The sequence below is a fragment of the Cyprinodon tularosa genome, unplaced genomic scaffold (genome assembly GCF_016077235.1).
Source record: "Cyprinodon tularosa strain WSP-4 unplaced genomic scaffold, ASM1607723v1 ctg475, whole genome shotgun sequence".
Lineage (NCBI taxonomy): Eukaryota > Metazoa > Chordata > Actinopteri > Cyprinodontiformes > Cyprinodontidae > Cyprinodon > Cyprinodon tularosa.
The window spans coordinates 179,127-204,963 of record NW_024039202.1 but is presented as its reverse complement, the minus strand read 5'-3'; the positions used below and the strand labels follow the sequence as shown (position 1 = coordinate 204,963).

At 40.0% G+C, this 25,837-nt stretch overlaps 1 protein-coding gene across 2 annotated transcripts in view; it reads right to left on the bottom strand.

Annotated features, from left to right (window-relative positions):
- zfpm2a (zinc finger protein, FOG family member 2a) overlaps positions 1 to 25,837 on the bottom strand; it is a 206,712-nt gene that overhangs the window by 113,743 nt on the left and 67,132 nt on the right. The window lies entirely within an intron of this gene.

The window sequence follows — 25,837 nt, the reverse complement described above, 5'->3', positions numbered from 1 at the left end:
AATTCAGGAGACGTCCCACCGAACCCCAGTCATCTCCGCTGATAGGCGGTGTTATACAGCCGGCAAATGGGCTATAAATTAATATACCATGAGGGGAGCCATATTGGATGAAATGGAAGGCGCCGTATCGGTTCAACAAAAGGTTTCACATCTTTAAAGCTGATATGTGATATGAAATTTTACAGCTGAAGGAGAAATGTCACCAAGCTTTGATAAGAAAGCGATGAACTTTCTACCTCTTGTGCCCAAACTGCTTTTATCAGGTCTTGGTGAGCAAAATGCATCATTTATAACCTGCAGCCCACAGTATTATCTGGGAGAGAGGCATTTGTTTTAATACGTCGAGGGACCCCCCCCCAAAACCTCCTAATATTCCCCACCTTTTTACACTAACCTGCTGATTTACAGGTAGCTGCATTATGATCTCTAAGCTCTGTTTGCTGCAGAGCACGTTTAAAGGCAACCAACTGGGGGGTGTCTTGTTTTCAGGCATAAACAGCTTGGGTGGAAAAGAGTTAAACAAGACAAAAGGATTAGGGCATTTCAGCTGTGACACTTCACATATAGGCTCAGGGCAGCTGTAGAAGTCCTTTAGATTGAAGAACCTGAGCTCCTTATTGTCAACAGAACAGAGATGTTCCTTCAGTAATGCCTTACCATGCAACCACGTTATTTACCCAGCGTGCAATTTTGTGGGCTAAAAAATGGCAAACTCCATGAGTGAGAATTATCTGATTCTGGTAAAAAAAGATATATAATTTCATGGGGTTTTATGCATCAAAAATAAGGGAAATTACAACATATTTAGACCAACATGTTCAACTAGTCATGAATCCTTTAATATATTGATAGGGAATAAATATCTGTTTTGAGTGAGTAGTCCATTCCTTTAAAGCATTGGACAGAGTAATCCATCCATTTTCTTACACGTTTGTCCCAAGTGGGGTCACAAGAAGTGCTGGTACCTATCTCCTCTTTAGGAAGAGAGGCAACCATTCATGCACACACTCACACCTAAGGACAATTTAGAGAAGATACTTCCCACATTTGGACATGTGGGCAGTTTCAGACTGTGAGAGGAAGCCAGAGTACCCGGAGAGAACCCACGCATGCTCAGGGGGAACAAACTCCATGCAGAAAGACCCCAGGCCAGGAATCGAACCCAGAACCCTCTTGCTGCAAGGCAGCAGTGCTACCCACTGCACCATTGAGCAGTGGACAGAGTAATCATTTTCTAAATAAAAGGCACGTTCAATCTGAAACCCAACAGAATAACAGCATATTTATTCTGAATTGATAAAAGTAAAAAACCTGCACTCATTTTTGCAAACTATTGCTGCCGACAATCTAAATACACTCACAGACAAGAAGCTGAGTCCTGCAGTACAATATCAACACAGCCATTGTGGTTTGGTGTCATCGAACACCTGAAATATACCAGCTGTCAGGCACGGCATCTCTTCAAAAAGCCTGGAGAAGTTAGCAGCAGGACGGCTGACAACAATCTCTGAGGCATCCATCTTTAGCCAAGCACCGCAGTTCCTATTGATGGCATGTAAAAGGAGACGGCCAAACTTAAAGAATAACTGTCCTCGCACACAGATATCACAGACAACATCTAGAGGACACAAAGCAGTCCTGCTGCAATCTGATCTGTTTAAACGCTTTTCTTTCAAATTTCAAACGCATCAAAGGCACATTACTCTACCTGAGTGTGACAGGATGAGTGAGGGATGGTCAGCGGTGCAGTGGGACAGCATGCCTGGCTGACAACAGGATAACAAAACTAAGACTGAAGCTGTAAAGAGAAGGGGATGTTTGGCTGTTTAAGATTTGATTTCAAATGATTTATAAAAAAATAAATAAATACAAGTGACACCAGGAATCACCTGATGATTACCTTTAAAAACATTTTAACGCCCAAAAGTTTTTTTTCATCAAACTTTTCCTAAATTCCTATAAATAAGGCCGGAGAGAATAAGCTGTTATACAGGCTTCCCCAAAGTCGGTTCTCGAGAACCACTGTCCTGCAGGTTTTAGAGGTTTCTCTGCTTTAGCACAGCTGGTTCTGATGACTGCAGTTCAGCAAAAGCCTGTTAATCAACAATCAATGTAAATCAGCTGTGCTGAAGCAGGGAAACCTCTAAAACCTGCAGGACAGCGGCCCTCCAGGACCTACTTTGGGGATGCCTGTAACGTTGCGATGTTGCCCTGCATTCCATTGACCTGGCGCCACCTGCTAATCAATCCTAGATAGGATCATCAGCATCTGACCAATCAGAGATTTCCATTTGTTCGGCAGTGAAACAGGCCTCCTTTGCAGAAGCACTATGATAATGAGCAGTTTAACACCGCAGTTAGAAACAACAGTTACTGAGTGTTTATCTGTATGAAGGTGACAAACATTTCATCTGTTTTTTGTTTTTGTTTTATAGCAGTTTTTGTTTATGTCTAGCTTGGAATAACTTAATTGATTATGAAAGTGTGTGGTAATAAATGATACCAAATGCAACGTGCTGACATGGGCTTTAAAGAAAAAGTCTGGTCAGCAAGGAATAATCAATGGATCATTATCTATACCTTAAACTAATACGTTCGCAGTGATTTTATGAATTTAGGGTTAATCAGTAAAACAATTGAAACAATCATTTTCATTGCGATCACTGAGTCTGGGAGCGGCCATTTTTGCCCAAATATAGTAACGCCTCACTCCTGACATCTTCAGGCAGTGACGTCACGGTGCGGTAAGCCTAGCTCCATTCTCCCCGCTTTACAAGCAAAATCAATTGGAACTACTAGATGCATCTGCAATCAACAAAAATAATTGAAGATTTCCAGAGGACTTCACCATTGGAATTCACCAGAGCTATAGTGAAACTGACAATGCCTGGGTAAAAGTGAACGAAAAAAATTGTTATTTCACCTTTCCGATTCATTATCCGGACCGTTTGAATGGCTGCTACTGTACCGGGTTCGTCGTTGGATTGCCAACTTGAAGAGGGAGGATTTGCCATTGAACTTCTGGCCAGATAAAAAACCCGTAATATGTAGCCAACATTTGGAAGAAAAATGTTTTCAAGATGTCTTAGATAATAGTGCGTTGTGACAAACACCAGATACAGCACTGGGACTTGATCAACAGCCGATACCGCACCGTGACGTCACAAACCGGTAGGTTCTTTGACAAACTTGGATTCCTCCAGTAAAGCACATTCAAATGAAAATGACTCTTGATTAAAAACACTTATCATTTATTGAACAGTATGTAACAATTTTATATTTAAAGTACTTTCAGAAGTTTGAATTCTGAATATGACCGGACTTTTCCTTTAAAGATAAATACAACTTGAATATATAGTTGATAAAAACATGCTTCATTTTCTAGAGGAGATACCAGTATCGGGCGGGGCCCCCCATCAAGCACTGGAATGGTGAAATCCAGGTAGGCAATAAAAAGTTCTCCTGGATTCACTTTGTTTTAGTATTTTTCCTGCTTCACAAAGGTAGGCAGCAGCTTGACAAAGCCATGATGGCAATTATTTTACATCCAAGTAGTATGCAGTTCTTCATATATACACACATCAATTTCAAACAGATGGTATCGGTATCGGCCGATAATGCACAGCCAGGTATCGGGGTATCTGGGCCGAAAAATGGCATCGGCACAACGCTATTACAAATAGCCTTTTTAATGTTGTTATTTCATAAAGAAAGTTTTTGAAGAAAACACTCATCCAGCCTCTCTCAAGTCAATTACCAGGCTGTAACTTCCCCTGTGTAACAGGGAATTCTGTTTATTTCTTTCATGGGTGACCTAGTTGTCTTTTGTGAGTAGGTTTTAGCGCGAGCAGTTTGACAGTCACCAGATAAGATGGATTAAGCTCCTTTTCATCCAGTTTTGATGTGAACAGCGTAAAAAAGCGGGTTAAATCATTGAGTTTCAGGAGTATTTTTAAATGCCTGGAGATGGTCTGATATAGGAGCTAAACCTAGGATGAAGGTCGAGGTTGAGGCTTTGGAGGGCAGGTTTTTTTAACCGGGGTTAGGCCGAGCCCACCTTTCATCGCTCCCAAAGAAGATGCACGAAGGGAGTGAAACAAAATCCAGGGAGGCATCAAAGCAGCACAGTCTCTTACCTTGTGTGGGAGACTGTGTGTGTGTGTGTCACACAGAAGGTAGGATGGTTTAGTTTCCATCGCCTGCTTGCTTGCCTGTGTGTCAACACTGTAAACTCTAATTCCATAATTAAATGAGGCCTAAAATAAAACCGTAAATAATCGCCTGATATAAGGAAGAAAACAGAGGGAGGAGATACTAAATGAAACAACCCTGTTTCATATTGATATAAAAACTAAAACTATACTGAGAATAGAACTCGATCAACCCCCAATAGAACGACTCTTCCTCTCCTCACCTCCCCCAGACCTGATCTAAGGGCGCCTCTAAAGGCGTATACATACCTCACGTTTGGCCTGCACGTCCGTATTTCTGTCCGTACGTTCTATCCGTTGACTCCTTCATACCTCCGTCCGTTGAGGTGCGCAATAACCCGTATTTCCTCTAGGTGGCAGTGCTGGGCGCCAATGATTCGTCATTGATCAAAACATGGCGATGGTCCAAGACCTGATTCTGTTGCATTCTAACCTTCTTTGTGATTTTGTTGACATTTTGTACTAAAAACTCAATAGCGCCCCCACCGTTTCCGGTAGTATTGCTCCGTATTGATCCGTTTCGTCCGTAAGCGTAAGCTCCCAATTTTCGTGTCAAAGTACGGGCGAAATCGACGGTTAGAACGTATGAAACACTCCACACGTATCCGTATCCGTCTTTTACGTGAGGTAAGAATGGGCCTTTAAGGCCCATTCATACCTCACGTTTGGCCTGCACGTCCGTATTTCTGTCCGTACGTTCTATCCGTTGACTCCTTCATACCTCCGTCCGTTGAGGTGCGCAATAACCCGTATTTCCTCTAGGTGGCAGTGCTGGGCAAGCTCCGAGAGTCGTTACTCGAATCCCGCCATTGTTTAAAGCCCAGAATTCTAACCTTCTTTGTGATTTTGTTGACATTTTGTACTAAAAACTCAATAGCGCCCCCACCGTTTCCGGTAGTATTGCTCCGTATTGATCCGTTTCGTCCGTAAGCGTAAGCTCCCAATTTTCGTGTCAAAGTACGGCCGAAATCGACGGTTAGAACGTATTAAACACTCCACACGTATCCGTATCCGTCTTTTACGTGAGGTATGAATGGGCCTTAACACGCGCACAGGACCTGACAGCCGTACAATCACATGACGAGGCGCAGCCAATCCCGAGCTCGCTTCGCTTTTTAAGCCGCGCAGTGATGAAGCCACTTGAGCAAAAGAAAAAGGTGAAGGGGCGTCTGAAATAACAAACAAACGGAAGGCAGCGAGGGGCTCAAACGCTGCGTGGAGCGCGTTTGCTTATCGAGCGTCACATCGGGCCCCCTTGCTGAGAGGTTCTGGGTTCAGAACGATTCTGGGGAGACATATTTAGACACGTTTTGTGGACGTCTATTCCCCCACTGCTCCTCATGTCGGTGACAGGGGAGAGTAATCCTATACACAGGCTGCTATTGTGAAATGAGAAACTAGCCTCCTTCACTGCCAGAGACCAGATGCACCTCTCTCCCTCACTCTCTCCCTCTGTCCTAATCTGTAAACGACTTAAAGGAGCCTTATCTCCGGGCTCTTCTGCTTCATTTCATGCTTGATTTACTTTAATTTGTCTGATAGGGCACAAGGATTTGGAAATGGCCCATCTTTCGGGGGAAAATGTTCTGATTTTTCTCCGGCATTGTTATGTGGAGGTTTTTGACTTTTCTCTCCCCCCTTTCTCACTCCTCCGCCTCTTTTCTCCATCTCCATCTTTTTTTTCCCTTCTCTCTCTTCATCATCTTCCCTTTTTTCCCCCTTCCTCTTCTAAGGGAGGTGGTGGCGGATCTTGCTCCAGTGCAACAGTCTGTTTGAGTGCATTTAGATTCGAGCTAACGCAGCACAAACAAGTTTTCCATGAGGTGTGATTTTCTGATGGGAGACGGCGACACTGGACTCGTGTTTGCCTTTCAGCTGCACACTGGGAGCAGAGCAGCCGAGTGCTTCAAACCACAAAGATCTTATGTTTAAGTTAAGAGGCGACTGGCCCTCCAGTTTAGCGAGTGGGTGAGCGGCTGGTGCTGATAAAGTTGCTCCACAATGAGGGATGGGGACAAGCAAAGTGTCTGCAGATGCCTCGAATTCTCTTTTTTTTTTCCTCTGCTGGCTGCGCCCATCACATTTCCTTACATCTATTAAGTGACTGAATGACAGTAGAGCTATGATTTTAGAGAGGGGCATATCCTCCTAGATCCAGAATAGTCTCTATCCATTAAAGAACAGGGCCAAGAGGCTCCCTAAAAACACTATTCTAACAGAAAAAAGTCAGACCAGGTAGAAATGTTTAGATATAATTCCCTTCTACTGATGCTGTGACTCTCAAAATTTAACAAATCGCTGCTAAAAGGAAAAGATTATAATGGAAAAACGTCTAATCTTACCACAAATATCTAGAGAAAAAATTTCCTGAAGACATGTTTATTTATATGTACAGTTAATTATTTTATTTGCTCACTTGATGCACTTTTGGAAGAGTTTGGATTTAAAAGTAAAGTAGGAATCAGGAAGCTTGCTGGTTTAAAGTCGTAAGGAAATGGCCGTTCAAACCGTTGCTTTTCCGAATTCTCCTGAGTGGTGCACGAATTTACACCAGTGAATAAAGTGAATGTGATTGGTTATTTATCAATGGGGCTTGTTGTAACGGAAGGTTCACAAGCAAGTTTGATTGTGGCCAGTTTCTCTGAAGCATCTTGCTAACCAGTTAGCCACTTAGTGCTAGTAGGTTCCCAATGGGAAATTCCATTGGGACCAAATAGCACTAAATTGGTGACTTAGAAACGACACTGTCAAGGAACGCTATGGACAGAGGAAACATGCAAGAGGAGGAGAGTTTTGTGTCGGAGGTCGTGGATGAGTCTCCTCCGTCATACAGTTTTTATTTAGAGGAGGAAAGCGGGGACGAAGATGTTGTGGAAGAGGACGCCAGGGCGGCAGAAGCTTGGTTTGGTGTAGAAGGCTTACAGCCGTACATGTTTGAGCCCTTGCCTCGCAACGCTGCCAGTTCTGTTAGCTCTACGCCTGCTGAAGACGCAGACGTCCAACACTGGGACGGAACTCAATGGGAAAGGAAAGGATTCTTATTTCTTATTTCAACCGTTGCGTATATTAGCTGCAACATATGAATCAAGATGCTATGACCGAAAAATTAGATGGACAGATGACCGTTGATATATGATTGGCAGAATTTAGGTGTACAAGCTGAGGTATAACTAACTGGCCTGCATAAGATAACGGAAAACAAAAAATTAATCTTTAATTTAATTTTGGGACAATATCATCTAATAAAGAGTACATTTATATACATGTTTAAGCCAGAATGATTTGACATTTAAATATGATTTCACTACGACTTTAAAGGAATAGTACACCCAAAACATGATTAGCCTTCATTTTCTACTCACCCCCATGCTGAACAACACTCTGGAGTACTTTTTTGATATCTCAAATGCATCTGGAGATCTGGGAGGCTTCTTGCTGTCTGCTGACATTCAAATAATGGAAGTCTATGGCGCCCGAGACAGAAAGGTCCATAAAAGTCCACAAAAAACGTGTCAATATTCCTCCATACTGCTCGTCCAATTTATTCCAAGTGTCCTGAGTGGGTAGCATCCAGAATTTACTCGAAACGAAGTCCTTTAGAATGTTTTTAGAGCATAAACAGTAGTGTATAGGAGTTCCTGAAAGCGCGCGCCGGCGCGTTCATGACGCTACGGAAACCGCGGCAGACCAAGCCAGATGAAAGTGCGCATTCAGCTCGGCAAAGAACTCATGCTCTTCCTCAACACTGAAGTCCTCAGACATTTTTCTTTCGTTGTTTCTTTCTTTGCACAGGTAAACAGCACATTTCTTCTTCTACGCTTGCATTATCGTCAGAGCAGACGCTGAATGCCGGCTTCCGTAGCGTCATGAACGCGCCGGCGCGCGCTTTCAGGAAATCCTATACACTACTGTTTATGCTCTAAAAACATTCTAAATGACTTCGTTTCAAGTAAATTCTGGATGCTATCCACTCAGGACACTTGGAATACATTGGACGAGCAGTATGGAGGAATATTGACACGTTTTATATGGACTTTTATGGACCTTTCTGCCTCGGGCACCATAGACCTCCATTATTTGAATGTCAGCAGACAGCAAGAAGCCTCCCAGATCTCCACATGCATTTGAGATATCAAAAAAGTACTCCAGAGTGTTGTTCAGCATGGGGGTGAGTAGAAAATGAAGGCTAATCAAGTTTTGGGTGTACTATTCCTTTAAGGATTGGGGTAAGATTACACAGGTTACCTTTTTTCACACCTATTCTCAGACATAACCACTGCATTATACATATAATGTCACAACTATACCTTTACCTGACATAAAAGTTTACATTCCTTCATATGTATACAGACATAAATCTTCATATATATGCACACAGAAGGCTTATAACAAAGTGACTGATTGACCTGTAAACTGAGAGCTGTGGCAGACATTATCAGAAGCAACATTCATTCCAATAAACCTGAAAAAAAGGGTGGAAAAGGAAGGGAAAGAGCAGAATAAATATTAAGATTAAATTAAGATGCTGTCTTTTTTGGGAAGAGTCACATATTCCGCCCTTTGTAACATAATGTACACATACTGTATGTATGGGTACCTATACAGGAAAGAGCAAACACATTGAGCAAGTAGGAGGGAGACCATTGAAATTCATCTCACAGCCTGAATTTACTTAACTGCGTGTGTGCGCGCAGCGATAAACGGAGTGATGATCCGGCAACACGTCTTTATCCATGCTTTGCTTTAATTAACGGTGGCTTGTTTGTTGAAAAGATGATTAATATGCCAATGAAAATTGCATAATTGAATACCACAACACTCGCACGATCAGGGAGAGAACATGCCATTTTTTATTAACGTCTCAGTATCATGATTATTGCTATTATTGGGGGGATTTGAATTCCCTTGACAAACAGGCCCGCCCATAAGCAGAACCTCCAAGAGGCAGCAGGATTGGCATGACCGCTGTTAACAGGAGGCTTTCAACGACCTATCACCTATTAGTGTGAAAGCAGTACAATGGTATGAATGAGGGTAACTTTGGAAAAGTTTTCATACCCTATCCTTTTAACATTTCATGACTGGGAAAACTTTCCATATGATTGTAGAACCAAACACAACATTCCTCAGAGAAGTAACCATAAAGCCAATAGTGACTGTGGAGGAGCAGCAGAGATCCTGCAAACATGGGAAAGAAGGTGCTGGTGGTGTTGGTAGCATCATACTGAATTGATGCTTTTCTTTAGTAGGAAGCTGCTTTGAACAATTTTCAAGCAGAACAAATCAAAAAAGAAATACCAGATTGAGCCTAGAATGGTTTAAATGAAAGCACATTCATATTCACATGTCAAAGTCAAGGAAGGAATGCAAGGAATGCAAAGTGAACACAGACACTCTGCTGCACCTCTCCCAAATTGTAGGTGACCGCAGACAGGAGGCCTCTGATTGGTCAATTCTACATCCTCTCTACACTATGCGTATCTCCTGTTTGGTACCTTACCGGCTTGTTTTGTTTATATGACCGCCATTGTGGAAAACGACTCGTGAAGATGGACCAGCTAGAAGAGTGAGGTGTGTGAGAACGTTAGGAACCTTTTTCCATCTGGATCCCCGCTCTTTTTCACCCTCATGTCCCTCCGTTGTCCAGTGTTGGGCAAGCTACTTGTCCAGTGTAGTGAGCTAAGCTATCAGTTACTCAACAATAAATGAAGCTTCACTACACCAAAGCTACCACCTAAAGAATTATAGCAAGCTAAGTTACACTAATGTGTTAAAAGTAGCTTAACTACATCAGAAGCTACTTAACGTTGTTCCAACCTAATATCAATTCAAAATGAGTCTGATACACTGGTTAAAATATTTATTAAAGATCAGCCAATGACATAACACACTGTAAACATTGCTTTATGATCAGCATATTAAAATAAAAACTAAAGTAATTACTAGTAGACAAACTAGTAAACAATCTGCTGTTATTAGAACCAAATGAAAGGTACAGTGTAGTGTTCTACACATGGAGACATGGCTATGAGTTTGCATTCAATTAACATCTCTAGGGAAAACAAAACCCTACAAAAGGCATCTTATTTCTTTAGGGTCTCCCTTAGAGCAAAACTTCTTCAGACCCCAATTAAACAGTCGATTCAAGTAACAAATGAAACTGTTTACAAAAGAAGGTGAAAAAATAAAGAAGCTAATTAAGTGATACATATATTTATGTCTCACCATATAATTTAATTTCTACCTACATATTGATTCATTGTATTTTGGGGGCAATTAATTGAATGCTTATTTATTTATTTATTGAGCATTTATTTATTTATGTATTCATTTTATATACATTAGAGCTGTTCCTCCATACCTAAAAACAGATTTATGTAATTATCCTGTCAGGTAAACTAGGCCATGGAAATACAATATGTAAGTTTCACTACTGCTCTCTAATTAGAGTATCTTAGTGGCACAAATGGGAGAATTATCCTGCCATAATGCAAGAGCACATCATTTCAATTTGAGAAAAGAATTTCATCTTCTTGCACTCAAAACTTATAATGCTCACACTCAAAACATGCGCTCTCTCTTCTCTTCTCTCTCAAATCTTTATTTCTTCTCTCAGATTTAATGCTTCTTGCACAGATATTTTCTCCTCTCACTTGCCTCCTTCTCTCCGCGCACAAACCGCGCTCTATTTGAGTCTCAGATACGCTCGCAAACCCGTAGGCTCTGCTTGAGGATTTTTTTTGCTCTCACTCAGATTGCAGTTGGATCGTCGCCTAGCAACCTTTCCAGCCAATAGAACGACAGCCTCGGAAAGGGTGCGCTTGTTTAACCCTACGGAGTGTGCCTGTGCTACTACGCCACTTAGAGCGTCAGCTGAAACTGCTATTTACAGTAGTTTTGTGGCTGATTGTTGTTTCAAAATAGAAAACCTGGTTTCATTTCTTAGTTATGCCCTGGATTTTGTAGCGTTTGTGGACGCTACGTCGCTACTTGATCAAAACAATAACGTCGCTACAGGAAAGTTACTTGATAAATAAAGCAGCGTCGCTACGGTCAAGCTACTGGAAAATGTAGTTAAACTAATAGCTTCGCTACATGTAGCGGCGCTACTGCCCATCACTGCCGTTGTCACACAAACTTTCCCCCACTTCCTCACCGCCTTGGCCGTATCTAGACCCACAGCTAGTTCCTGATTGTACGTCTTGCGTTGTGGCGTGGAATAACAAAGCGCAGACCATGCTTCAATATTGCATGAATCAAAAAATGTCTGCAACAAACTCACTGCAACACACTGCTGCGGGAGGATAACCAGCTCTTCAAAGCCCAGACTAGAGCTATTGTTGTTATTTTGCTAACCGATTCATCGTTCAACTATTTATTGGATTAAACAATTAATAATCAGATGGCAAAAGGTCCTGTAAAGTGGGAATACACTGCACGATACTTCCAATCGTTGCACGCAGCTACAGCTCAAACTGTACGAAGGAACCGCAGGGTTTAAAGGTTTACAGCTCACAATGTTTGCTCTTACACTGTACGGCCAAAAACTCTGATGCTATCTAACTGCTCACATTGCACGTCCAGAAACCACACGTCAGACTCAGCGCCGAGAGATGGTGCTGGTCGGACTCATCAATCTGGAAGATGAAGAAGAAAAACTCCCTTGTTTGCACATGCACAGTGCGTAAGGTTCTGGTAAATTGGCTCGTAGCTCTGCTTTAACAGCAGGATCTGCCCATAAACACCTTACAAGGATTGATTGAATTTCAAACATGACTGATTTTCTTCTGATTTCTGATTGCGAGGTGGTCTTGAGAGGCTGATGGCCCGTCGTTTCCCCCTGTATACCACACAAAACAGGACACAGGGTAATGCTGGAACTCGGACCGATCCCAAAATTTTGTAGAATCAGCCTGAAAAGTGTATAAACTTGTATACTGTATGCGCAGCTTAAATATTTTTAAAATAAAACCAGGTACAGTAGCAGCCATTCAAAATGGCCCTTCCCTGTCAAACTCCAGCTGAATAGCAGCCAACTTCCCTGCAACTCCCAGCAAAATCCCCTCCAACTTCCAGCCACTGGCTTTCAATTTGGCATGCATTTTATTTGTACTCTGACTCATAACAGAAAGAATATTTTAGCACAAAGATGGATGTTTAAAAAGAAATCATAGGGGACAAGCCAAGGGCCCATCAAGGAAAGTGAAGAAATTTTAAATGGCTTCTACAGTAAGGCTAAAATTATGCAAAGTTAAGATTTCTGGATAGATCATATTGATGGACAATATTTTTTTTTTATCTTGAATGCAAGATTGCTAATATATTTTTTACATTTAAGGTATAAATTCTCCAGTTGATGATTAACTGATAAGTAATTGGTTAACGATTATTTCAATAATAAATTAATCAGTTGTTTCAGCCCGAGTCCAGACTAACCAATTAAAACACATCTGCTATTAGCAGTTCCTCTTCATCCATTATTACTGAGCTTGAAGTTTCAAGGGTATGAATAGTTTTTCAAAGTATTGAAGAGTCAGTATACTGAGTTAAATTGAGTTCTGAATGGATTTTAAATGGAAACTAACTGAAAGTTAAACTCTTGTGTGACGCATGGAAAAAAATGTATGCACAATTTGAGGATTTAGATTGAAGAACCTAATCCAGCTATAAAAATAATTTCAACCCAACATCACGCAACCAAAAGTTATATTTAAAGTGGGCGCAAGAAATGGAAGAATTCAACATGTAAGTAAATTTCAATTGACTTATCCAGAGTTTTCCCAGTGTTATATCCTCCAGCACTGCTTACATGGGAGCTTCCATGCTAATGCTAAACACACACATCAAATATTCAGCCAATTATAATGATACCTGTTCCCAAAAAAAAAAAAAAACACCCTGAGCAGCTACAACCCGCTTGGAGGCCAACGTCTGCAGAACAAACACTTTCAAAGGAGCTCAAGGAAGATGCAATGGGTGTCACGTCCCCCCAGGGGCAGAAACATCCCCACCAGCCGCGCTTTTACACGTCCGTTCTTAGCAAACGGCTCTATTTTGTGTAAATCATTGGGCTTGTCCATGTGAAATCATAATTACAAGCAAATGCTTTTATTATGAGTGGACAGAAATGCAGTTGAGATGTGGACAAAATGGCTGGAAGTGAATTATCTCATAATGGCATTCTCTGCTTGCACACATCCCACGGATACACACACGGAAAAAAAAAAAACTAAAGCAGAATATACTGTAGTGACATCTTCCTCAGATGATAAGAATGGTGATTGCATTTTGCCCTATTTTAGATTATATAACTAACAACCATGAAGTTCCCTCATAAAGCCTCTTAGTATAGCGGATCAGTGACTAAATTTGCATCAAGGCGATGCAGCACAGGAGTACAGTGATTTGTCTAATCTCTTGTTGCATATATTTCATCATTCATCACTGTGTGTGGCTGCGGTGGGGGGGTTCTCTACACACAGGTGATCCAGACGGCGTTAGGCCTTCATCGCCAATCTCTTAAGAAACAAATGTATTTGGAGAGACGGCAGACAGTGTTTACATTTAGCGCTTTGATTGCAATTTAATTTTACATCACCAACACCCCGGAAGTCACACAGAAGCTGCTGATGGACTTTCATCATCTGTATCAGCAATCGCAGTGTCAGTCATGTTTTGTGAGACTTGTCAGAAGACTTTGAATAAACCTCTGGAGGAGTGAGATAAAAACCTTCCCTTTCTGTAGAGGAATTGCAATGATGCACGTCCAAATTTTCTTGATTACATGACGAAGGAGAGAGGGAGGGGGTGAAAAAAAAAATAAAACCTTTAACGAAAGCCTGTGCTGAAAGTTTTCAGTTTGCTGATATAACAGTCAAGTGTGTCTATAAGTCTACTTAAAACGCTTAGGTATCAGCGGAGACAGCTGCGACACCCTCTTCTTATGATTCTGTCGAGACAGTACACTATCAAACCTTTCATAGCGCTCCCAAGCTACATTTCCGGTGACAAAAGCTTTGCGAAAGCCTCCTGAAGGATTCATCTATATCCTAATATTTCCAATCCAATTTAAGTGGAGCAGCCGGAGTGGTCTGAGCACGAGTTTACCAATCTTTGCTTTCCATGACTCCATGTGCTGAAGGCTTGAGGGGTTCAATCAATGGTGCTTTGATCTCGGCTGGAACCATAATTATTTAACATTGTTACAAGGATTTCTCTAATCCATCCTACCATTAAATCCCTTTTACACCCTCATCTTCAGCAGCCTAATCTGCATCTGGGTGCGCCGTTTGTCTCTCTGCTTCATTTTGGCTCGCCCCTCCTTCCCTGACGACACCCTGACTTTATAATGGACTTGGGTGATGAGTTAGAAAATTTCTTGTTACCTCAAAGAAACTTTGCCATGCAGTAGGAATGTATTCTTGAACATTCTTGCAGCAAAAATACTCAGGTATTATAAAGTCCAGATTCTGACCTGGATCCGAACAGCAAAGCCATTTCAGGCCACATCTTATCTTAAAACGATGATGATTAGAACATTGAAATAAAAGATAAAACACAAGTTGGTTTTATGTTGAAAGGATGGCGTTAATTCAACACTTGTCTAGTGTAAATGTTGATTTTGACACCTGACATTGGTGAAGTGTTGATGGTGTTAAAGGGCTCCGGTTTGTCAGCGTGTCCCAAGGCAGCTGTGGCTACAACATATCAGACTGAATGGGATTAATTACTACTGCTATGCTGATGATACTTTGCTATATTTGTTTATAAATCCCGATAAGTTTTAAACAATAGTGTGGTTTTAACTTTTCACACTATATACTAAAGTAAGATAAAGTCAATCTTGATAAGTGTTAGATTAAAACAATTCTCTCAGTGTTAACAATTTAACTCTTGTGTGTTATTTACAAAGTTTTATTTGGCTCAATCTAGCGTGCACTAATATAGACACTTTTAAAGTGTCTCATTTAAACTTGCTGGCATTTAATTTAAGACTTCCAACAAATTGGGTCCTGCAAGAAAACAACTGATGAACATTAAGTATCAACAAGTCTTATCAAAACAGAGAGTAAGCTAACATTAGCTTAGCTCTGAGTGAACATCTTTTAGAAATAATACAAACTTACAAATATTTCTTAAATTAAAGTTTATTTAGTGTGTGTTAAGTGTATTTAGCCTTAATTTGAGCAGGTAAATGAGATGATTTGCCAATGGAATTTGTTTTTTTTAACTCTTAAAATGAGATAATTCTATTTAATGTTTATCCCATTGGTGCTGCTTATTTAATTACTAACTATATTTATGTTTGTAAGCTACTTATGTTTAACCATGTGACCTACTTTACTTTTAAGCCTAACTTGTTGTATATACTTTCAAAGTTTTTTTTTTTTTTTTTTATTAAAACTTTACCATATTGAGTGGCACCCTAGGCTTGTATGTATATGTCTGTGTAAGTTGCAAAAATTTAAATAAAAATTAAGTGTTAAAAAAAATGAGATAATTAGATAATATGCACTTGAAATAAAACAATGCAATTGTTTTTTTCTTATTTTAAATGTAAATTGTCTTGCTCCATTGGTAAAGAGTCTTACTTACCAATTCTGGAAAAAAATTCACTTATTTTAAGAAAAAATGACTTATTGCGATTTAAATTTTTTGCAGTGTGTGTTCTTGTGGATGTGTTTCACTACTATAATAATTTTCTAAACCCAGTGTTGTAATAGTGATGAAATACGTAAATTTTAAGATCTTAATTTTTAAGAATGGACTCTTTACCTACTTTCCTATAAAAATATTTTATTCTTCAACTCAAGGTTTACATAGACAATAAGTGTACAGGTATACTAAAAAATGTGAGTTATTTATGAAGGATTTGATTCAATTTCGACATTAACTTTATGAGTTTTTGGTTATAAAAACCATTTTACTGTATAAAACATGGAATGCTGAGCAATAGAAAAAGGTGATATTTAAATGGAAATTAATGTTATAGGTCCTATGATATGCCTTAATTAAAAGCAGAGAGCGAATGCTAAACTTCTTAGAGTCTGAAACTTTTATCTCAGTTTATTTTAGTCCTTCTCACAAATAAACAAGGATGTGAAAAGTTGATTGATTTCTTATTTAGGCATAGCCGCAGCATTTTGTTGTTCTTAAGTTTACCAGCAAGTTTTCTGACAAAACATCGAAGGCATTACTGATCTTCAGGGACGACAAAACGATTTAACTCCATCTGTTTACACTGATGATCGTTTTGACCTCCCAACATAAAGGATCCTCCGTCAGGTTGCAAATATTTGCCCGTCTGTATTTCAGCACGATATAAATAGCAGCACGGACGATCGCAAACATTTGTTGAGGCACCTGCCACAGTTTCATGGCCATCTGGTCCTTCGTTTCTGCTACAGTGACATATGTGCATTAAACCTGAAACGGCTATTGTTTTTTTTTATGCATTTCTTTGGAGGAAGGCAAAAGACAGATTGAACTCCAACCCTTCTTACGTTGGCTGAAATCAAAAAGAGATATTTCATATGTGAGCAAGTGCTATTGCGATTTCAGCATGTGCATGTTTGATGTCTTGAAAGAGAACGGAGGTGCAGAAAAGATGCCGGGGGGTTTTATTGATGTGTGTTTCATTGAGAGTGTGTGTGTCAGGTGAATCAGATGGCCACTCCTTTGGATGACCCCTGCCTCGCCTTGGCAGGTGCCCAGCTGGCTGCAGGAATCCGGCCATCAGGTCCCAACAATAAAAGAGATTTGTGTAAAAAGGTGATCATATTTATTCTGTTGCCACTGTGTGACATTCATTTCCTCCATCTGCCCCTCCTTCTGTGGAGGGTAACTCATTTGTTTAAGTGTTTGGGAAGCAATCATACTTGTAATGTTAATGAATACTGAAACAACACAATTTTCTCTCTAAAGCTATCACTCTGTTGTGATAGCGAGATTTTTTTTTTAACCTGCAAGCTGTTTTGTTTGTTCTTACATCCTCTGTGGTAAAAAAGATAAAAAATAAAAACTATTTAGAAAACTTCATATTTTATGTAAAAAAAGATAACCATTACAAGTACAAAAAACCCAAGCTGCTGGTTATAATCAAAGTGTCTGAAATAACCTGATCCAAGCTGCTGATGTCAGGTCAGGTCCCGCAAACACTGACATCCTTTTACTGCAGCCTCTCTGCCTTGTAAATGCCCATGCCTTTCAAACTCTTTGGCCTCAGTTTGTACCACAAGCTTTTTGATTAAAATGTGCCTCCAGTTACCATGACGGCATCAACAGGGCTGTAGTTTTCTGACCTTGGTGTGATTTACCTCAGAGAGAGTGCAGATCTTACAGCAGGTTGTGTCACATACACTACAATGTATAATAAATAAGTGTATATGTATATATGTAAACTCTTCGTCACCGATCGAGGGTGGCCCCAATGACCACGGGTACTGCTGATGCCTTGACCTTCCAGGTTTTCTCGCGCTGTTCTCTGAGCATATTACTCTAATTTCTCATCTTCCTTTTTCCTGATGTTATAGTCACTTAGTATTGCTACGACAACCATACAGTAGCATAACCATTATATATATATATGGAACGGAAGCTTAACATTTAACTATCCATCCACCAGTAATACTGTCTAAGTCACCCATCTGTCACAGGGAAAGGGCTTGATTCAGTTTTCCTAAAATATGCCTTAAATGGAACCAGGCAGGCACATTATTGAACTTTACTGAACTTTGAACTTTTATTGATCTTACATTGGAGTAATTTACCTCTGCATTTAAGCCATCCCTTTGGGGAGCAGTGGTCTGCCTTTGTGCGGCACCAGGAGAGCAGTGTGGGGTTTAAGGGCCTTTGCTCAGGGACCCAGAGTGGCAATCTGTGGGAGTTGAACTCAGAACCTCTGGATTCCAAGCTCTATACCAGAGATCACAGATTAGTGGACTGCGGTCGAGATCTGGACCCACCTGCGGGCAAATTCGGATGCAACCTGATTTAAAACAATTATAAATTACCTCATGTTGTTTGACGGCAGTGTCTAATTTCACTTGCGCCGCTTCCGCTGTTTGTACGGTAAAGCCCTCCAGGACCAGGCTGCATGTGATACAAATTAGCCAATGAGCTGCTGTCAGTCTGGGTTGCTGCTGCTGCTACTTTTAGACACAGATGACAAACCTGTGGCAAGCCGGGCGATGGGAAAGAAGGAGAAGATGATGAGAAAAAGTGAAAGAGTGTGGACTGGCGGAAGAAGCACGATGAACTGGTGACAGAAAAGTGAAATGGTGCTCAAAGATGACCCTGCACATTTAGAGGATGTTTGGCTCAACCTGCTGCTGTGAAGCAGGATTCTCTACCATGAACAGAATCAAAAATAAATATGGATCCAGGCTCAAAATGAACACCTTGATATGTGCTTTAGAATGGCTTTGTCTCCATTCAAAACCAGGTTTAAAGCCTAATGCTGCGTTCACACCGGGGGCAGCAAAAGCAGCAAAATCGCGTCTGCTGCTTCATTTTTGCTGCTTGTACCAGTAAGTTCTGACGCGCGGCTGAGCGCAACTTTGCTTCTCTGCCTGCGCGGTCCAAAAGTGGCTCTGACGCGCGTTGGGCGGAGCTTCACTATCCTTTCTCTGCCTTGCAGCTATATTTGCTGTGATCAGTGGGAATAAAGTAGTTTTAATATGTTTTTAAGTGAGAAAATACACCTGAAAACTTCATCAGTGCAGTCAGTTCATCCAGATTACAATCCTGCCTCCCAATATTATTTCTGTCGGAGCCGCTCAGACCCCCACATACCGGCGGTGCGCCGACAGAAGGAATCCATTCATCAGCAGCCTCTGGCGGGTCGCCTCCTCGCGGTGTACCGCGGCGGCTGGTAGGTGTTTTTCATCTAAATAATCCGATCTGCAGGCACCACAATAATAAAAGCAAACATATTCTGCCGGCAGATGTATATATTTTAAGTTAATTATGCGTTAATAAACTGTTTAAGAGGAGTAATCAGAGCGGTCTGTGTCATCAGCGCTGTGTCTCTCTCCTAGCCAGCTCCCAGATCAGCTTCTCTGATTGGTTGACGCGGCGCGTCGAGCAGCAAAAATTAAATTTTTCCATCTCGAGCAGCAACGCGTTTGCGGCGTCAGATGCCAAAACGCGCCCGACGCGCTGCTTCAGCTGTTCAGACGCGCTGCGCTTGCTGCTCGAAACGCGCCGCGGGACCTTTTGCTGCGCCTTGACGCGCGTCAACCATTGACTTTGCATGTAAACTCGCTGCTTCTGTCGCGCCAGCTGCCCCCGGTGTGAACGCAGCATAAAGCCCACTGCTCTCATTAAGCGCTATAAAAGAAAGAAAATAAAATAAAAACCGGTCAGTTCAGGTGTTTTATAAAATATGTGTATCCGTAAATTGACTATATACCAAACTAAATGATTGTTCTTCTCTACTTAAAAAAACACTTTAGATTTTAAAATAAAATTTTTATATTATTTTTATTGAAAAAATTAAATGTATAACAGGATGCATAAACACCTAATTTTATTTCAGTATTAAATCATGTTTAAACTAACAGATTATTTATAATTAAAAATGTCTCCAGATTTTTACTGGTTGATGATTTTCTTTATTCGGACCACATTGGTTTTTAATTGGTTACCCCTGATCTATACCCTAACCACTAGGCCACCACTCCCCCCTGACCTGACCAGCAATAAACAAAGTAGTTGATCATTTGAAATGACGACGGTTAAATTCCTGAAATTCACAAGATTCCTAAGAAATCCTAGATTTTTCCAATTCTCATTCGGGGGTGTGGTTAACACGAGAAGCCATTTAGATAAGACAGAGAACAAGTTCATTAGCACACTTAGCTAACTAACACACACCATCCACAATTAGCCTTGAGGAGAGCAAGTGGGAGAGAATGAGAGGAACTGAGTCAGATCCATATCAGCGCTAGTCTCTGAAAATGAACACAATAGCATGACACACTATCTCAGGAATCAGCGGCTGATTGGGAAACATCCGTGACGAGAAATGAACACAAGACAGAAGATCAGTGTGGAGATTTGCTTAAGGACATACTTGTAGGAACAAGGGGAGAGAAAAGGGGGAGAGAGGGAACTGGCTGGGTGTTCCACATCACAGACCCGGCTCTCTGAACAACAGAGAGGAGCCAGCTATCAGATTAATAGTGACTCATTCAGCTCGCTCCTCCACCGTTCCACACAGAGACAATCAGAGAACACGAGGCAATCGTGGTCAGCTCTTGACATGAGTTACTAAAGTAGAGATGAAATGCGGCGAACAAAAAAAAAAAAAAAAGCGTTCAATTACAGGATGAAGATTGTAAAGGGCTTTTGTTGTTAACCAGCAAAAAGGAAACGGCATGGAGGTGCTTCAATAGAGTCACCAAGGCAGGTGGGCTTGTTCCGAGTCGGCCCACCTCATTAAAAGGCTTCGCTTGCTTTTTATGTGGCGGACATTAACACAGCCCATTCAGATGCACACGCGCTGTGATTAAAAATTATCTGTTGGTGATCCTAATCACAGCTGCTTAAACTTAAGCCAAAGAATCACAAAGAACTTCTGAATGCTGAACTATCGGAACATTTACAAAGAGATTAAAGGGGAGACAGTCTCCAACTAAATAAATTTGCTTTTAATCACTTTGAACAGGAAGTCATGTCATTTCAAATGTCCCTATCTGATTGTCTGATTCTCCCCTTTATTCAAATTATAACATGCCCATCTGACTTTTCCAGCACAATGGGAAAAATTAAAAAGGGAAATGACCTTTCATGGCAGCAATGATGAGAGAGTGAATGGCATTATTATGCGCTGAGATTAATTTCTGCCCACTTCACGCTGCCCATTGAAAAAACACAGTAGGGGCATGCATGCCTCGCTGTACGCCGCTCATTAATTGGTTGGTGTATAATACAGATGTCAAGCAAACAAGTGGGAGATTTCAAACTGATAACCTGGCTGCAAAAGTATTCAAACCCTTGAACTTTTCCACATTTGTCACTTTATAGCAAACTTCAACGCATTTAATTATTAGCTTATATAATAGACCAACATATAATAGTGTTGGTATAAAAAGCAAAACATTACATGTGCATTAATTTCAAAGTGCTATTTGCATTATCCTATCTTTTCTCTGTTACAACAGAACAAATAAATTTCACTCATGATTAATTTAATTTCAGGATCGTACTTTGTTGGAGAGTCTTTTGAAAAGAAAAAACAAAATAAAGACCATGGAGCGCAGTAGAAAGGCTGTGGAGAAGTTTAAGAGAAAGCCTGTTTTATAAAATTCCAAGGCTTTTTAACATTTTTGCTGCAAGAAATTAAAAATAATTAATCAAGCTTTATTGAAATTTGTGTGTTTTTCCCAAGATTTGACAAAAAAAGAGATAATTTGGGAATAGGATAATATGATTTAGGTTTAAGAAAGGAAAATAATTGCTTCACTATCAGATTTAAAATGGCAAATATCTAGTCATCTTGTTTTTAAAGCTCAAAATGGTCAAAAGTATGATTTAAAAACGTAAACGACTGTTTTTTGTTGTTGTTGTTTTTTTAAATCAGTGTTTGCAGCGTGACAAAGATAAAAAAAAAAAAAAAATGAAGGCAAAATTCAAAACCTCCTAAGTAAGCAAGAGGCCAGTGGTTAGTCTGGAGTACCTAGATGCACTAATCCTAATCCGATACCTGGATTAGATTAGATCCAAACCAGTGCAATTTACATGGAACTGTTGTTTCTTTCTCTTTTTTAGCTGCTTATTAAGTAATAAATAATATAAAGTACATGTACAGTATATCTAGGCCAAAGCCTTTACTCATATATATGGTTGATTCATTCATCAGATCGTTATCGGCGGATGATTAGATCAGAAAAAAACTGGATGGGTGCATTTATATAAAGCTGTAGAGATTAAGAGCTCAGGTGATGGAATCTGCTAAAAGGACAAACATTTGCCAAGTTTTGTTAGCAGTTTGCAACAATCTATGTAGCATACAGCAGTTTAGAAGGAGTTCTTGCTGTGTGTGACTGAATAAACCATAGTTTCAATTAAACATGCCTTTCCTAAGCAGAAGCATGGAAGTTCAGCTGAGTTGGTGGGAACATGGATGGAGCTAAATATTTTGTCAATTTTGGAAAAGGAAATTTCAGTGGTAAATAAATAAAGTTGTAAAATCAAAGCAGGGGTTCCCAGAAGGTGCTGGTAGGAATATTATGTCTTATTCTTTTCCACTGCAATAACCAGGAACATAAAGTAGAAACTAGAGTTGAATGGTTTATACCAATATAAGATGATGTGCTAGCAGTCCAGACCTAAATACAACTAAGAATCTTAGACAAGGCTAGAAATTTGCTCCCCACAGACGTTCTCAATTTAACCTGGACAAGGCTGAACCATTTTGCATAGAAACTGGTGGGGACCAATGCAAAAGACTTGCAATCGCAGCAGTAATCAGTGGAAATAGGCCGATAAATTTGATATTTTTGGCAGATATTAGAGCTTTTCTCCTGTATTATTGGCATTAGGCAATAGGTGCATGTGTTCGCCGATTCATTAATGCCACCAGCAGCCATATCTTGAGACTGTTAATATATATCATTATCATTGTAGTTTTCACTATATTAATCGAAGAACTGACACTAAAAAATAGGCAGCATACCGTAATTTTTGGACTATAAGCCGCAACTTTTTCCCCATTTTTCGACATTGCGGCTTATATAACAATGCGGCTTATCTATGGACTTTTACAGCTAACGGCCACTAGGGTAATACCTTAATCTCTGGATTTTACCATGCACCATGCTGACGTCACATTTGCTTGAACACACAAGTACGGTAGCCGCGCGCGAGGGAATAAGGAGGTCCTCCGGAAGCAGACTTCTACCCCGAGTGGTATGAGACAGAACGACAGCGAGAAAGACGGACATTGCGAGCACAAGACAGTTTGTGTGTAAACATAAAAAAACCTGCGGCTTATAATCCGCTTGTATATGTACAAATCATGCAATTTAGCTTCTGCGGCTTATATTCAGGTGCGGCTTATAGTCCGAAAATTACGGTATATCAGGGATCGGTTAGAGTGGTGTCAACATTACCAATCAGCATCTACAGCAACACTGTATCTCTCATTGTCTATTAAGCAGATCAACTGTTGTGTTGCATGTATTGTGCACTCCACGTGTTAAAAATGATACATTATTTGCCTCCAAATACATAGTTAGACTATGTTGTGTTGGTCTGTTACATTAATTATCACTAAATCAATTACGTAAAAAAACACAGTGAATACAGCCAGGAGTCATTTTTTTAAACAGGACAGGGCAAAGGACTTTAAACATGTGGATTCAGTCATTCTGTCATTTACTGAATTATAAAATGTGCCTCAACTCTCATCTCACCTCCTCTAGGGTTAAACTTCCTCCACTGAAGGAAAGAGAGACTCCTCTTTCATAAAATCCCAACTTTTCCCTCCCTTCCTGCTAACTGCCTGTCCGGCCGCATGTTTCTGAGCCTCTTATTCTCATTCCAGTGACTACGTGATCGAGGAAGCCTAATTACATCCAGTCATACATCCAGTCATGCCACATCCATCCCTCTCTTTCACAGCAGTATTTTTAAGCTCAGCGTTTTCTCGCCCAAAAGCACTTTCTTCTCCCCCGTTTGTGATGCCTTCTTTTTGTCACGGCCCCCATAGTTCTGAGCTGACCCCCTCAGCCCTGTCTCCTGACTGATCACAGTGATGGTTTATTACTGTCGTCCCAGCGCTCTTATCTTTAGCCAGCAATGCTCATTTCCTTCCCCAGATTTAAATGCAAATGTGAAATTTAATGATAAATGCATTATCTGATAGGTGTGATAACACTGATTCACTGTCAGTATAAAATACACACCCCAGGGGGCTTTGAGCTAGCGAGCGCAACTTGCCCAAATCCACTTTTTTCTATGGTTCCAGCTCTCCTTTTTCATCTCTCTCTCTCTCTTTTACAAACTCGTGTACCTGGAATAAATTCTGGAGGTCATTTTATGCAGTAAAAGGGAGTCATATTTTGTCTGTTCAGCAGTGGGTGTGCAGGCTTTGGTTGAACACTGATTGCCATGCAACCATCTAGTTCCCTTTAATATCCATCAAATAGATTAAGTTATTGTGGCAAACATTTGAGAAAAAAAGGGCCTCTTTGTTGGGAATGTGTGAATCTTTTAAGTAAAGCATCCATTAAATATAACATGGCTTATTTGGTTTACAATTCAGGAAATACTAGTTTTGAGTATTGATGAGAGAGTGAATGGTATTTAGTCAGTTTTCAGTTATTCTTAAAGAGATATGGTTTTAAGAGATTGTTCGATATTAAAACATTTATATATGTCTAATCAAAGTTAAGTAAGGACCATCCACACTGAAAAAAATAATGCAACTACTTTTGGCATTTACTTAATCATACTTAGTTACTTTTTTATATATACTACCATGCTAACATGAAGCAATTCTGTTAAAGTAACTAAAAATCCCAAAAACTGTTGCATTACTTTCTTCACTGCAGAAACTGTCAGTATAGGTGTTTTTAGTGCAATAATTATTTGTTAATTTATCTCTCTATATGGATGTAATATTTTAAGCTTGATACACTAATGCACAGTGTTTGAGTCTCTAATCAAATAGGAAATAAGCTATTCTTGAGTTATCCTGTCTGCTAGAAAGGTTATATCTTCATGCTAGCTGTCAACACTTTGTTACAAAAGTACTCTGGATAAACATAAATATCATCTCTGTGGCAGCACTTATCATACTAAGTGAAAAAATAAACCTTGCTGAAACATAAACAGCTTTTAACACTAAGAATCTGGCTGGATGTTAGGCTCTACACTGACAAAAATACTGTAACGGCTTTTGGCATTTACTTAATCATATTTAGTTACTTTAATACAATTGTTTCATGTCCTACCCTGCTAACATGAAACAATTGTGTTAAAGTAACTAAATATGATTAAGTAAATACCAAAAACGGGTGTGTTTTATGTTTTTTCAGTGTAATATTGCTAAAGTTTGCATCTTCTTCACAGCTTCCTAGTGATGCTAAACTAACAGGCTACATACAACCATCATAAATAAACAGTTTGAAATTGTGTCACATTTTCTATATTCATTATAAGTTAATTATTTTTTTTATTAATCACAGCGTTCTTCGCTCTTAATCTGTTCCAAACCGTCAAAACCTCACAAAAACAACCACTTCCAGCAACCACCATTATCAAACAAGCAGCTTGAATGCAATCTTTAAGTTAACATTATAGACTAAAATTACTTATTCAGGCATTTTTGAACATGAGCATGACATCAGTTATTGCTGCTTTCAACAAACTAACAGAGGGAAAACGGTTGTAACAGAAAAGCTAAAAATGTTAGCAATATTATTAGCTTCGGAGGCTAGCAAGAGTTATCAATTCAAGTTTATTCTTGCTATATGTTATTATCTTTCAGACATAATGTAGGACGTTTTTCAAGCATTGAATTTCCCCAAGATGATTATAAAGGATATGTCTATTTCTAATCTTTATTCTAACTGTAAAATCCACCCCTTAGCAAAAAGTAGTTTATTCAAGTATACTAA